Source organism: Temnothorax nylanderi, unplaced genomic scaffold (genome assembly GCF_030848795.1).
Source record: "Temnothorax nylanderi isolate EJ_2023f unplaced genomic scaffold, tnyl_v1.0 TNYL_tig0066_pilon, whole genome shotgun sequence".
NCBI lineage: Eukaryota > Metazoa > Arthropoda > Insecta > Hymenoptera > Formicidae > Temnothorax > Temnothorax nylanderi.
In genome coordinates this window covers 561,456-577,202 of record NW_027249128.1, presented here as the reverse complement: position 1 = coordinate 577,202, position 15,747 = coordinate 561,456, and the positions used below count along the sequence as shown (strand labels likewise).

At 43.5% G+C, this 15,747-nt stretch overlaps 1 protein-coding gene across 1 annotated transcript in view; it reads right to left on the bottom strand.

Annotated features, from left to right (window-relative positions):
* Mp (collagen XV/XVIII-type protein multiplexin) overlaps window positions 1-15,747 on the bottom strand; it is a 480,457-nt gene that overhangs the window by 425,237 nt on the left and 39,473 nt on the right. The window lies entirely within an intron of this gene.

Genomic DNA, 15,747 nt, shown 5'->3' with positions numbered 1-15,747 from the left:
TAAATATACATTGCTGAATGGTACGTTAAATCGCATAAGATGCACGCGTATATAAATTCTTAAAAGAGTTTTAAGGAACACTCACGACTCGCGATTGAATGTTGCCTCGATGTACAAAGGAAGGACAAAAGCGATATGAAAAATTCGAGACACGAGGGACATAGATTCGAGCAGGTCGCTTTTTATCCGCCGTCTTCGTGGCCTTCCATTAAAAAGAAAACGCTTTCTCTCTCCCGCGCCCTACGCTCCCCCGAGATTAAAACATTCGCGAGCGACTCGTGAACTCGTTTGTCGTTTATGTGCGCCTCCGTCCCTCCATTCTCTATCCGCGCCGACAAACGATCCTTTTCTCTCCTCGTTTCTCGCGACGAGTCACGTAACGAAGCGCCGAGCATCGTGCAGCTAATTTTCCACAATTTCTCAAAAAAGAAAGGAAGGAAACGCCGAGGCGAAACCTCTTCCACGTCACCTCTTAAAACTCACCCCCCAACGTCGTCGGAAAGCGAGAGGCGCGCCAGAAAAGGGCGACGAGAGCGAAAAAAGTGAGATAAAATAAGAGACAGAGAGAAAAGAGAGAAGGTGAGAGAAAAGAAAAATAATCTTTTATATACGACGCCCACGGTGTAATGGAGGGTATTTCGCGCTGCAAAACACCCGATCCACCCCTGTGCCAACGTCCCCACCTACCCTCTCGCCTTTGGTAATCCCCGCCACGCCGCCTGAAAATAATATCTATCTCTCACTGGTGCGAGAGGAAAAAGGACGAGAACGGAGAATGAGTTGAGAAAAGAGAGGCAGAGACAGTCGTTGCTGATATATCCGCGTTGTGTCATCCAAGAGGAAACGCAATTTCCAGAGGGCCCTAACACTTGAAACCATTTCGCTTGCTTAATGACAATTAATACGGACGGTGTTAATATTATCACGGTAGAGCGTTTATATCGATATTGCTATACGCATACGATTGCGATTCGTGCATCGCCGAGATGGTCAATATGCGCTTTGCAGAAACGCGATTTGATTCACCATAATGTAACAATGTGGATTTTATCGATCGGCTTACGGAACAGAACGAACTCCAGCCGATAAAAGACGAAACGGAATCTCGCGGCGGAATAATAAATTCGAAGGCGGTGGAACAAAAAACAGGAATAATAGGCGCGAGAATCGTGGCGGTAAATCAAGTGGAGTCGCACAACGATAAATAAAGGTAAATGACGGTGGTGATTCATAATTAAGGAGCCGGGGATCGGAGCCCGCGACAAGGCGACCACGACTGTCCGGTAGTGAAAAAAGAAGAGCTAGCATGTGTTGGAGAAATTGTGACAAAGAAAGAGGCAGGACGACCCTTTTGCACGCCAGAAAGCAATATATCGCGATATCTCTCAATGCAAACGCTTAAATAGTTGCGCACGAAAATTATAAAGCTGATCATAATTCTAATTTTATATGCAAATCTATAATAGATTCTATTCTGATTCTGATCATATTAATATATCTGCTATTATTTTATAACTATTACAAGAAGTTAAGATGTGTAATATATTAAAGAAATTAATTGATTATTTTATATCATCTCGAGCGAGAAAGTAATTCGTTATTGATATAACAAAATTGCTTTTCGATTTACGTATGAAACAAATGAAAAATACTATGTTCCACTTTTTAAATCCTACTCATAATTTACTTTGCAATCTCGATTCTTTCTGTGTATAAAATGCAGTTTACATAATTATTCGTTATACAATTGTATTTTCTTATTTAAATTGAGTATAATTGTATCTTTCTTTACATCATATTTGTCACTTATTTTTATTACGAAATGAACAGCATTGTGAATATCAAGTTCATGAAAATCTACGTTAAATCGTTTGGTTCAACTATAATATATCGATCATATATACTCATATACATTCCTAATCGACATATATACATGTATATATGTATAGATATATATCAGAAATTCAAAATTAAGAGTTTTGATTTCTCCTGCCATTAAACAATGCATTATAGTAAAGTTGCATTTCAAGAAGCTGTGCAAGCTGTAACGTATTCGAACCAGGCCAACATCTATCTGTAGTCCGTCGGGAGAAACATTCCTGACATATTCGCGAGATTTCCTGGAGGACTCGCCGTATCTGCGAGCGCGCGAAGCTATATATTGGCGAACGATAACAAACCGTATCGTGTCCAAAGAAACGTTTCACAAACGAGAAATCGCTACGCGCCCTCTTTTCCTCCCTCCCCTCGACTATGGGCAAAGCTTTCCTCCAAGTGTACTCGAGATGTACTCGCGTCTGGAATCGAGTCCCGGAGCAGCAATTATCCCGAGAAGCTCCGTCGATTTTGCATCCGCATGAGGGAATACCTGGACCGGTGGAAGGAGACAAGGTAAAGGGAGAAAGAGGAAGAGAGAAAGAAGGAGGAGAGAGTATTGCAGAAAGAGAAGGAAGGAAAAAGAGATGAATGCAAGAGAAATAGAATGAGAAAGAGACGGTAAGAGAGGAGGATGAGGGGAGGAGGATTCCGGAGAAGGATGCACTTTGCAGTAGCAGCGGAGTATAAGCGGGCTCCATTTTGTCCTAGGGGGGTCCTTAGGCGGCCCTCTTCCATCTCTCTTCCATCTCTTTCTCTCTCTCTCTCTTTCTCTCTTTCCCTGCTTACCACCACCTGTATTCGATGCACACACTCATTAGAGGCGTACGCGCATACACACACGAACGCGCGCCCTTCACCCTCCTCCCTCTCGTCTCTCCACCCTATCTCTCGTCTCTCTCCCTCTTCTTACCTCTCATTTCTTTTTTCGCTCCCTCTGTCTGTTTCTACGTGTGGACCTCGAAGGTTCGTCGGAAGGGATGCTGCGCGCTGCGCGTGCGCAACTCGCGAGATATTGATAAAAATAAGATCCACCCCCACCCACACCCCCGACGAGCCAGCCCCATCGTAGGGAACTAAGGAGATATTCTGACATCGAGAGAGCCACCCCTGCGTTCTCTCTCTATTTTTCTCTCTGTCTCTCTTTCTCTCCCTTTTTTCTTTCTGACTCTATCCCTGCTCATGTTCCTCTACCGAGTCTCATATTACGACATTAACATAATTATTAATATTTTCGTGACTTTCGTCCTGTTTCCTCTCCGGCTTTCTTTATTGTCGTCGAGTGACGCGACATTACCGCCATTATTCGCACGTTGCCTGCCGTTCGTGGAATGGTAAAATTGTATAATTTCTACTTTTAGAGTTATTTCTTAGAAAAAATATTTTCGAGATAGTTTTCTTTTTAAGAGCTCACATGGAAAATATTCTTGGCCATTTAGATGTTATCTTTTTATAGATAAGAAATATGATTTGTCCTATGTTTAAACTAATGATATTGTTACATTACTCTTGAGTTATAATATCTCATTTCTTAATCTCGGTTAAAATTTTCCACCTGTTTTAATCTCATTCTGCGTCCCCCTTTTGCTCACGCGGGAAATAAAAGCTAATTAATGTAAAATTAATTTTGCAGTTCTCTACTTGTTTCATTCAGATTTACAATCTGCCTCTTCGTATTCTTTGCTTCTTCTATGTCAACATCCACTCGTTTTTATCTTGATTTTCTTTCTCGCGTCCTCGCCGGAGGCCTCTACGCCTCCGTTTTTTCCATTTTTCCTCGTTTCTCACCCCTCCGTGCTCCGCTTCGTCGCCGCAGTGTGGCTGAAACGTTTCATTAATCCTAACGATCCGCGGCTTAGCCAATGATCCGTTGTTCCCCTGTCATTGTGCGCCAAGATTTCCTTGCGTTTTCCAAGATTTCTTGAAGGAGAGAGAGAGAGAGAGAGAGAGAGAGAGAGAGAGAGAAAAAAAAGAGAGGTAGAGAGAAAGAGGAATGCTCCGACATTATCGATCTTCCTTCAGCACTAAGTCCTCTCGCGCATTTACGATCACCCGTGATTACGTCACTGCGGTGTGCAAATTTCTTTTGCAGACGTTTTACATAACTATATCTTATCAGAGAAAGATGTAATTTTAATCAAATAAACGAAATATAAAAACACTCGATTGTAAAGAACGGAGATTTTCAAATAACTCAACGTAAAGTCACATAATTTAATTTTTGACGCGTTAATCGTTTGTGATAATCTACGTTTGAGAATTTTAAAAGCGCTAGCTTTTAAGCACATCAATTATAATGAATTTGACCGCCGCGGGGTACTGAGGGAACGGTGAAAAAAGATGGGGGTTTAAAGAAACAGCAATGGGTTAGAGAGAAAGGAAAAGGGAGACTTTAGAGAAGTGTGCGCACACCCAACCGTCCTTTTCTCGGAATCAAAGGGCATGTCCCCTCAGATTTTTCGGCGACTTTTTAAGAAGCACATTTTCTTCCTTTTTCCACGACCGCTATCGCGGCGGTATACTCGCAGACCGAGCGGAAACAATGAGATCGCTACGGGCCTCGCAATTAAAACGTTCTGGTTCAAGTGTTTCCCTTTGAGGATGCCAGGGAATCCCGAAGGAGAGTCAGGGAGGAGCGGCGAGATCGGGGAAGGAGGCCGATCAAAGGGGATTATTTCATTAAATCGACTAATCATGCACCCGCTTTGTTCGAACGGTCTCTGATAAATTGTAACGAGGAAAGGACTCGTGACTTCATTTGTAATATTAACAAGTGGCGTTGGTCAAATGCACATTAATACATGACCACACACTTATTAATTATATCAAAGTAAGTGCGTACGAGTTAAATAAATTATCTATTCAAAGAATAATACAAAAATTAAAAGATATAAGAGATGTACCGATCAACTTCAACTCGATTGCATCTCGAGAAAAACAATTTAGAGCTAAGTATGAAGTCATTAATTAGAAATTAAGAACATGATACTTGCAATTTGTAAAAAGAAGTTTGAATAAGAGAAAGATATGTCATGAAACTTATGACTATAGAAAAGGATAATTTAGTGATTATGCAATTTTTTCTATACATATTTTTTCAGTTTCATTTTCAGTTTCAGTTTAGTTGCAATTTTTTTCAAGAGTTCCCGTATTAAGTTTCTCAAAGTGCGTTAATTCTTAGGATCGAAGAACGGTAAAGGCCGCAGACGACGGGGCGGCAGGTTCGATTTGAAATTATATTTTTTGTCGTCCGAACACGTTCTCAGTGTCCAGGACACTCGCATCCCGAGGGTATTTAAAGACTCTCCGTCGTTCGACGGGACGAAAGCCGGGGGGTAGGGAGGGGAGGGGTGGGAAAAGAAGCGGCGAAGTCGGGGCGGCTCCTAAGGCAGTAATCCTTCGAGCTCTCACGTACGAGTATTAGTCTCCCGTATAAAATGAACACATACACGTACACGCACGCGCACACTTGCGTCGGCGTAACGCGCACGCACACGACGGAGAAACCGAAAACCGCGATCAAGTAGGATTACTTCGGAGCAATATGCTCCCTCTCTCTTTCGGCTGCCTCTTTTTCTCCACCACTCTTGACCTGCCCGCTGCCCCGCACATCCTACCCGAAGACACCCCCGCACGCGAAATATATACACACGTGCTACCCTATCTCGCGGGCAATGGCCGTTATCTGGGGAAGCAGCCTGAAATAAGAATTCGCCGTGTGTGTGCGCTGAAATCGCCAGCCAGTCGCTTAGATTTGCCGCTAAATGCCGACGAAAGAAATCGCAGTTATGTTCGTTAAATTTTATCCTCTGTCCCCGACTGTTTAAACTGCTTCAAATTCAACTGCGTATTTACGTGAGCACGTTTCAGTTAAAAAACTATAAACATTGACAGAAATTCGTAATTTAATATATATATAATTCTGTTTTCTCCGAAGCATAAATTACTAATATCTTTACTTTTAATTAAAAAAAAAAAAAAAAACTTTATAGTTATGAAACTCATATTTTGTTAAGAGAAGAATCGATCCCGTATTTGAACGTTTTCTCACGAATTTTTGCAAACCTTATGGAACATTTTTCAAACATGTACAAAAGACATTGGTACATTCGCAAGCGCAATATGCACCTGTACAGACACACAAATATATATCTTGCGCGGTATTGCCGTTACTAAGCAACTTGAAATGAGAATTTGCCGGGTGTTTTGTTGCTGCAGAGGTTGGACGTTACAGCATGCCACTAAATGCTGACCAAAGGCTATTAGCTATCTGCCGGCGAATCTTTGTCTTACCCGTCCTTCCCTCGCACTTCCGTCTCTCTTCCCCTTTTGATCCCACCGTGTCTCAAGAGCATTCTCGATTCTTGATTATCTTCTTTGATCAAAATTTTCACAACAACGTTTTTAAATCTTTAAAGCTAGAAATTATTCCTTAATAACTTCATACTTCATATATTACGTTAGGGGAACAAAGATTAAATTAAAACCGAAACACAAGTACTGAATGGATCAACGAGTGTTGAAATACGCGATTGAAGCACAAAAGAAGCTCTACGTGGTATGTTCATGAGACATCGAGCGACGTTAAGACAAGTTTTAAGAACGAGCACGTCGACTTGGCAAGTCACGAGCGTGATGTTCGCTCAGTGCATATTATAAAAATAGCAAAAGGAAGACTCTTCATTTCGTGGAAGAGATTCGGTTACGTTATCAATCGTTTCGAAATACGTTACGTCTTTTATTTGTGGGCCAACTGCCAAAAGATACACCTATTACATGTGGACGTAAAAATAAAAAAAGGTCTGAGTGTGATATGCATGATCGCTGATATGAATACGAAATTCAAGAATCTTTGAGTAATACACGAAATATAGTAAAATAAATATACAATCATATAGTGTTGTGTGCAAAACAATAATAAAGGAAGAAGGATGAATGATCTGTTCGCATGAAATTAAGCATCCTCATTGATAATATAGTAACACCAGAGAAATGATTAATATAATTAATATAATGAATGACAATAATATTTCAGCCAAGTCTGCAACGAGCAATTTTGAATCTGACTGTAGAAACGATGGCGGTGTCAGGGAAGTAACGTGAAATCCAAGACGCGTCGAGCAGTCAGCCTTAAAGCGAGTTAAGGATGGTTACACAGTCGCCCCGGTAAGGTGCAAGCATAATATTCCCGAGGCGGGCAAAGTAGGTGCCGCGGTGCGATGAGACGGCGAGGTGAAGCCGGATGAGAAGTAGAAGGCGTAGAAGAAGCAGTCGGCAGAGGAGGTAAGGCAGAGGAGGTGGATGAGGAGGAGGTGGCGGAAGAGAAGAGAGCGAGGCAGAGTACGTAGAGAGAGAAGGCGAGGTGGAAGCAGAAGAAGAAGCGGAGCTGCCACCGCGATGGCAAGGGTAGGGGAGGGAGAGAAAGCGGAGTCGGGAGAAAGGACGGTAGGGGTGTAACGCGGGGTAAAAGTCCGCGAGCCATTTTTCCCCATATAATTATAAGAGAGGGACTGGGCGTTTCCATAGCAACCACACACCACCCTCTTCTCACCCCCTCCCTCCTCCCTCGCCGGCCTCTCCCCCTTACCCCAACCCATATACACCCCCTCATACACTCTGCACCCCGTTTACTTATATGCCGGAGGACGCGCATCGGCACACACATATAGGCGTGTGTGCATGCTACGCGCGCGCGACTTAGCTAGCGATGGTAGCTCCCTTGTGTCTCTGTGCGTGTGCATATGCGTGCGAGTGTGTGTATGTGTATTCGCGCGCCGTGTCTCCGAGCGTGAGCGCGCGTGTATCTCCAGCGGAGGAGAGTAAGAAAGAGAAACGGCGAGAGGGTGAGGGAGCGAGGCGGAAAGAACGGAAAGATGAGGGCGAATTCGTGCGCGTGTCGGAGACCAGGCGTGTGTTTATACGGAGAGACGGTGAGTGGCGGAGAGGGTAGGGAGAGGGTGAAATTAATGTATTTGTTCTGCGGCCACCCTCATATGCTCCTGGGCGAGAGAAGGCTCGCTGCTCTCGCGAGAAGGTCTCACGGCGATGCGGATGGCCGAGACGACGTGGCCTGGCTCCACGTAGAATATCAGCCCAGCGTTATTGCTTTTGTGTGCAAAGGACGGCTGTTTCCATCCCCTTCCTCCTCCTCCTCCTCCTTCTTCTCTTCTTCCATCGCCACCCGCTTCCATCCTGCCGTTCCTTCGCGCTAGTCGTTTCTTCGGAGGCGCGTATATGCGCCTATATCGCGCCCTTCTATATGTCGCTGTGATCCAACTTGGGTCGCGAGTTAAACTCGCCATTTTAGAACAAAAAAGGTAGCTAAACCAGCCAGCTGGACGAGATACTTGGAATATCTAATTTTTCTAAACGATATCTAACGTTGTAGCTGTTTGCCATTTTATGGAGTCGGTAAAATTGCGAATTTATGAATCCAATGTGAAATTCATGGCGCACGTTAGCGGCATAACGTTGCGAAATTCTGCGTAAGGAGATACGTTTACAAACAGTGAGAGAGATAGTCATTCTTTGGCCATTTTATCGTTAATCTCTTCATAATTTTGAAGCTTTTAATATTAAATGCTTTAATAAGACAAATCAAGATGAAATGTTAAAGTATTAATTACTTGCAAATAAAATTTCATAAAATAAAATGTTATTGCCTATTTGCATTCTTAAATTTTAATTCAACGTCAGCTTTCCTTTCTAGCTGCTTACAATTTACAAATTATTGACATTTCTCTCACAAAAAATGTATTCTGAGTTTATCAAAATCAAGTTAGATATAGCATATGACATGTCTTTTACGTGTTTATTTAGATTCAGTTATAAAGGGAATTAACTTGTTTTAAGAATATTAGTAATGTTACGATTGTGGAATATAGAAAGAAAATGGCGATATCCTCGCTTTGAATTATTCAGGCCCTGAAAAGGATCTTGGAATTCGCAGTAACTAGCGCGGCACTGAGGAACGAAGGGGTGGGATTCGTTCGAGTTCCCCTTGGAAAAAAGCTATTTAAATAGGTACGATCCGTGGTGGGTGGGGTTGGTTTGATGGTGGGTTGGTTCTACATTGCTTCATTCAGACGGGAGGCAACCGGCCATAAGAATACGTAACATGGCTACAATACCAGAAAAATCCTCGGAAGAAAAAATTTCATAAACAAAACCGTATGCAACAAATGCACTTTACCCCGATTTTTTAATATTGATTATGTCGCAATGTGTTAAAAATAATTTTTATTGTATATCTTCGAATTGACAAAATAATCCTGAACACATCCCGAAGAATTTTACTACATCAAAAAAATATCATCTTTAAACATTATATTGTGATTATTAAATTTTCTACAAAAAGGGATGCAAGTTACAATTTAGATAATAGTGGAAAAAGAAATGTGATAATTTTCCTAAAACTTACTAATAAATTTTATTATGTAAAATTGCTAATTGTCAAGCATTAAACACGATGAATAAATGGGAGATTATGGAATAAATATTTTAATATAAATATTTAATTAATATTAAATTTCAATGAATATTTATCTTATTAAATTATAAAACCTATATTACTTATTTCAACTGATATATTTTATTCAATTGTTCACCAAAATGCAATTACTCTTGTGTCTTATCATTATGCTTCTTTTCAAAATGGAAATATGTAATTTCACCTCGATTCGCATTTCAATCCCGTTTCATACGTTTCGACTCGACGATATCCCATTGTAACGTTTCGCTAATTACAGAATAATATGCGATTATTGAATTAAATTCACCCGAAGTATTTTGAAATTCATGCTTTCCGACATCGAGACCGTGGTTCCATCGGTCATAGTTGCTGCGTCACGCCGACCACTTAAAATCACCTGTTTTTCGTGTTTACATCGCGCCTGGCGGGATACCGGCGCGGCGGCGCGGCGGCGGACGGGCGGTGGTGGTAGTCGCTTAAACAGGAGATTCCCGTGAATAATTGAGCCGCGTAATTTATCGTGCGGAATGCAGCCGGTGGCTTCCTTTCCCGGGTGCTGAGGGTCTCCCGAATGGTGAGGAGGGGTTTCGTAGGAGATGTAGAGAAGGAGGTAGAGGAAGGAGCTTAAGGTAGGTAGGTGAGAGGGGTGGGTCGGTGGAAATTGAATTTCGATCGAACACCGCCACGACGGGAGAGAGCCAGAGGGGCGGCTAAAGCGGGGTGGCGGTAGCACGGAGGAGGGGGACCGGGAGAGTGGCAGAACGCGGAGGGAAAAAGAGAGATGAAGATGGGAAGATGGGGGAGAGGGAGAGTAGAAGGAGGCTGTAGGACATTACAGGGCATCCTCCGGCCCCGTCACTACGGCGAACAAATGAGCAATTCTCTCAACCCCCGTGTCCTATGATGTCCTGCACGTAGGACCTGGCGATGGGCGTCTTCTGGGTCGATCTCGAGCCATACAGGTTCCCCCCCTCTCCCTCAGGCTCTCTTCCTCCCCGCCGCACCGTCTTCGATCTTCTTCCGCTTTCTATGTACTAACGTCGGGGCTACCCCCGAGGTGATCGTAGTTTAAAATTTCTCACACGGAGCTCGGAAACCACCCGCGCTTCCTTCTCCTCCTCCTCCTCCTCCTCCCTGCCTCCATTCAGCCCCTTCCAATCCTATGTCGACGACAATCACCCATCTACCCATACGTCCCGCCGAGCACTCGTGACTCCCAGCTGCCACGAATGCTGACGAATTATTTTTCGCGAGTTCCAGCCTCGCAATCTCGCCGGTGGATGCGTTGCATTAGATTGACGTTGCAACATCCACGGGTGCATCGCGCTATAACTCATCGATTATACGAGCATGGCTGATGCATCGGTGAGAGCTGCGCGTTTGGATGTTCTTTATTCAGAGATCGGGATAGACGCAGCGGAAAGAAACGTATCGCGTCGCTCTCGAATGTTTCATACCACAACGAATATACATCGGCGATGCTCGCGAGCTTCACTAGAAAATGTCGAGGCACGAAATAAAACCTCGACGTTGCGAGAGAGAAAGAGAGAGAGAGAGAGAGAAAGAGAGAGATTTGATTTTTGAAATTATATACTCTTACCATATAAAAGTGAATCGTCGTTTGCGAGAAATTTTTGCGAAAAGCAGTTCGATTCGATCACTTCGAGTGAATCATCAAACGCACAAGTTCACACTCGCGTGTCGTATTCAACGTAAAAAAGGTAGCTTTTCTATTTTTAAGTTTTATCGATCCAATTTTCAAAGACTTCGCGCATTCAATTTCGTGGGCTGCGATTACGAGTCTTCGTAATGTCGTTGAGATAGAAGTACGACGAAAAGCTTATTTACGAGTGTTCATCCTGCGAATCAGTGTTCATCAACGTCCTCTTTTCATTACCCGGCGCACCTGATCTCGGTGACTCGCTATTACGGGAAGGCGCGTGCGGCAGACACGTTAATCAGCCGAAGGTACCTATTCGCCGTATCCTCGGCGGAGGCAAAGGACTCTGAGCGCAGAGAAGGAAAATGGCCGGCCCGCCATTAATTAATAATAGAACCCAGCGGAGTTGCTCACGACTAGTAGCAGGGGGAGGTGGGAAGACAGAACGAGATGGAAAATAGAAAGACCAGAGAAGATGAAGAGAGACGCGCGAACAAGGGTAGTTCTCTCCGCGATCTCCGTCTCTCTTCCCTCGAACGGGAAGGGGGTGGGGCGGTCTAGGGGGTGGAAGGGGGGACTGGAACGGGGAATGGATTTTATGCCCAGAGCGAGATATATGGCGGCCGCTACGCCCGGGCAAAAATAATATTAATATCGGAAAGGAAAGGAGGGAAAGTTTCGCAGGCTGGCTGGCTGGCTCACTGGCTGGCTCGCTGGCCCTGCTTCGGGCAGGGGATATCAAGTATAATCATAATAATAAACGCCCGCACACGGAGCGCCATTGCTGGCTCCGCCACCCCCTCGCCCGATTCCCCTTGCGCCTTCTCTTTCCGCCGCCCTCATCGCGCACACACGCCGGTGACACACATACACATACATACGAATGCTACTTTCAGGTATTACACAAACATCTCTCTCATCCTTCGTATATGTACGTCACGTATACGTATGTATGTGTATGCATGCTGCGCGCGCGTGTCCACTGCTGAGCCAGCTATACACTCGAGGATTAGATTAGCTTCCAGCGGCTTCGCCTCAAAGGCTTATATCCGCGGGTCGAATGAGCGGCAAACAAAAATGGCTCTTTTACCGAAAAGCGCCGCGAGATCGCCCGGAATTTTTCACCAACGCGGCCACCCTCGCAGCGAACGTCGCGGATTTATGGCGGGATGTAGGTGCAATTTCCGGGGATATTTACGCCGATTATTTATGTCGCGACTGATCACCATCTGGATTTGATTCACCCAAGCTATATTGTTTTCAAGATAATTTCACTTTCGTGATTGCTTAATAGCGCGATTATCTTAATTCAAAACTAAATGATTATTATCGTGAGTAATAATATAATTTGTTAATTTCATATAACGACTTAGGACGGTATTCATAGTCGGATCTTATATCTAAGATCGTCTTAAGTCTGGTCAAAAGTCTTAAGACTCCGTCCAGCCAATCAAATAACCGCGTATTAGCAACTTAAGACATTACTTAAGACGGTCTTGAAATAAGATCCGGCTATGAATACCGCCCTTAATGGTATACTTTTCATGCATAAAAATAGCACAAACCGAAATTTTAAAGAAGATAATATCAAGAGATGCACTGAATTTAACAGTAAAATATAATTGCTAAATGATATTGTCACTCGTTTATAAATAACTTGAAAACTCGATGCCTCAATATTTCTCCCTCAACAATTGTAAATCAAAGAATTTACTTCTGAAATGGTTGCTTCATCTTATGACACATATTATATAAAATTTAATACAAATTATGTTTTGATCATTAATATTGTTCTATAGAGTATGCTAGTAATATTTTAAATTATGTAAAAAATTAATAAATGAAAAGAATCTACAGCAAATGTGCACGTTTTTAAATGTAGTAGCTTTCACAGGCATATCCCAATGAAACGTTGTTGCCTTCATCTCTTTTCATATTCGAAAACTCGAAACCTAGATTTTAATCTCCATCGTCAAAGGACGATTCTATTTATCCCAATTGCTATCGGAACGGCTTTCGTGTTCGTTTCCATCTAAAAGACGCCATTGTTTATACGGAATCCCGAAAAACCCTCGATCTCCTAATTAATCCACGCGACAGATAAGACGGCCTTTTCGTTCAAGCAGAGACATCCATCGACCTGCTCCCTAATCCTCGGTCGGCCATCCCGCCCTATCTCTCCCGTTCTGGCTCCCTTCCGCCTTCCCGAATCCGCGAAGCTCATAGGGGTTACGAGTAGCGCAGATGCATTTATATCGAATTGCAGCTCGGTTGTATATTGGCTCTCTCGGAATGGAGGCTTTTGTCTTGGCGCGCCTCATAAGCGTGGATTTGCCCTTATCCTTACTGGAGCTTTCTCTTTCTTTTCTTTTTCTGTTCCTTATCTACCCTCTCGCTCACGCACGCGTCATTCTCCGATCCACGCTCGACCACCCCCGAAGTCAACTCCCCACGTTCTTCGCTCGAAGCGGGGAAAGGTTGTGTCTCAGTCCTTCGTCCTCTCTTTCTCTCTCCCTCTCTCCCTCTCTCTCGCTGTTCATTGTGTTCCTCTCTGTCTTTCTCTCGCTCTGCTTATTTCTCCCTATCCCTTCTTCTTCATCATTTCCTATTTTCCCTTCGTCACTAGTTTCGAGAAAGTATGTTAGCGCACGCTCGGTCGGCGCTCACTACGATACGTTTCATTATCATACCATTATTTTTTGCCGGCACTCATAAATTGCCCTTTTTTCCGTGGATTTCCCGTGCTTTATGCGTCCCACTTCTACCATTAATGTCACGAGCCCGATTCCATTCCCCTTACACCTCCCCCTCCCCCACTCATTCCATGACCATTTATCCGGGATACGTGACTTTCGTTGCCAAAAACACATTTTGTCCCGGTCAGTTATTAATGAACGGCCATACTCACGATATTCAGTCTTTCTGTTCCTCTTTCAAGCCCTTTTTCTGTTTCAGAAATAGTTGGCAATCGACATCAGCGGAGGCGTATTTCGGGGATTGGTCATTACGATAGTGGTATCTTAAGTCATAGCGTAGAGCGCAATTCGCATCAAATCGTTATGTTTTTCCACCAGCTGATAACATCGGGCACACTCGTTTATTTAATAAAATTTAATATTACAGACGATACGAAAGAGATAGTTTAAAGACGAAATGCGAAAGCGTTCTCGTATTCGCGGTATCGAGCAGATTCTGACTGAAGCATCTCGCAAGCAGTGCTTCGCACGCAATGGAAGAAAGAGAAAGGTTGGAGTTCGAAGCCGTCAGGGACAGGTTATAGGGTGCTTGACCCTCAGGAGGAACCGGGTGAGGAACAGGTTGCACTTCTGGTGATTAAAGTGAAGCCGAGAATTTAGAGCGAGGCGGAATCGCGAAGGCTGCGGCGTCCGCCAAGGTGGCCGAGCGCGAGGGGGTGGAGGAGTCTTGGCAATCAGTGAAATGGCAGTGAAAATAAATGAATGGAAATCGAGTCCGTCTTCCTCGGCGAGAGAGGCCCGAGCGGTGACCGAGCACCGGCGTATGGCGGCACGGCCGGCGCAGCCGATGAATCGTCCCACGTCGCCTGCACGAGCAATAAGAATGGATTGCTGAGTTAACTCGAGTTACATTTGTGATTGTAAAAAGCCTCCGCTGTTCTCCGGGACGACTCTGTTGCATTATTGCGGACGCGTCTTGGGGAAATGTAACGATAGCAAAGTCGCTGATATGAAGCGGCGATCAGGAGATTTATAGTCGTTGTGTGTGTAGCTGTCCTTAGAATTATAGTCGTTTTCGAAATTCAAGTTGCGTAGATTGTGAAAATGGTTTTTCATATAACCAAGGAATTTACTAACGAACGCGGACACGACTGCCGCTGGCGATAATCATGCATTTTTGATTACAGATACTTATTTGTTAGTGATCGAATAGAAAAATGAGAAATTTAAGAAATGACGTTATATAAAACATTTGACGCCACGAATCAAAATCCATTTGGTATAAAGAGTATTAAATAATGTCTTTAAGAATGTGGACTCCAGAGATTAAAACAGTCGAAGTTATATGCAGTATCAAAAAGTGTGCTATGCTAAATTTCGATTAAATGTTTACAGGCAAAACTTACTATGTCCAGTTATATTATTGGATTATATATTGAGAATTTTCAAAAACTATTGTTGTGAACAAATCACACACAGCGGGACACATTAGAACGGCAGAATCCTTGAACTGTGTATCGCGTGGAATCCCTAAACTAAACTATACCTCATCCCCATCGACGAGTAGGCATCCCTGCCCTCAGGAAAGCAAGCTTAATGCCTCGGAAAAAATAACACACGCGCACATACACACATACAAGTGCGCGAGTATCCCCACACGCATCGAGATCCGTGCGTGTTTTCCGTGTCCGTTTTTTTGCTGGCAAGAGGGTGGACATTTAGGGTGACAAAAAAGGACACTCTGTCTCCCGCAGGAAGCCCCCAAGAACACGCTGGAATTTCGTCCTCGTCGATCGATCGAATCTGCATGTTTTTCTACCTCGAGGAAAGCGATATTGCTCCTCGCGCGATCATTGACGTGACTACGTGAGTTTAAATAGACTTTGCTAATTGTATTTTAGTTGCTCAAATCTTATGATTGAGTCTACGTCATTCTACATAGTTTCATAAAACATATTTGTCTGCTCAAATCTTCGCGAGATTGTTAATTAAATAATTAACAATCTATTACGCTAAATGCGCTTTCTTGTATAATTGCCATTACC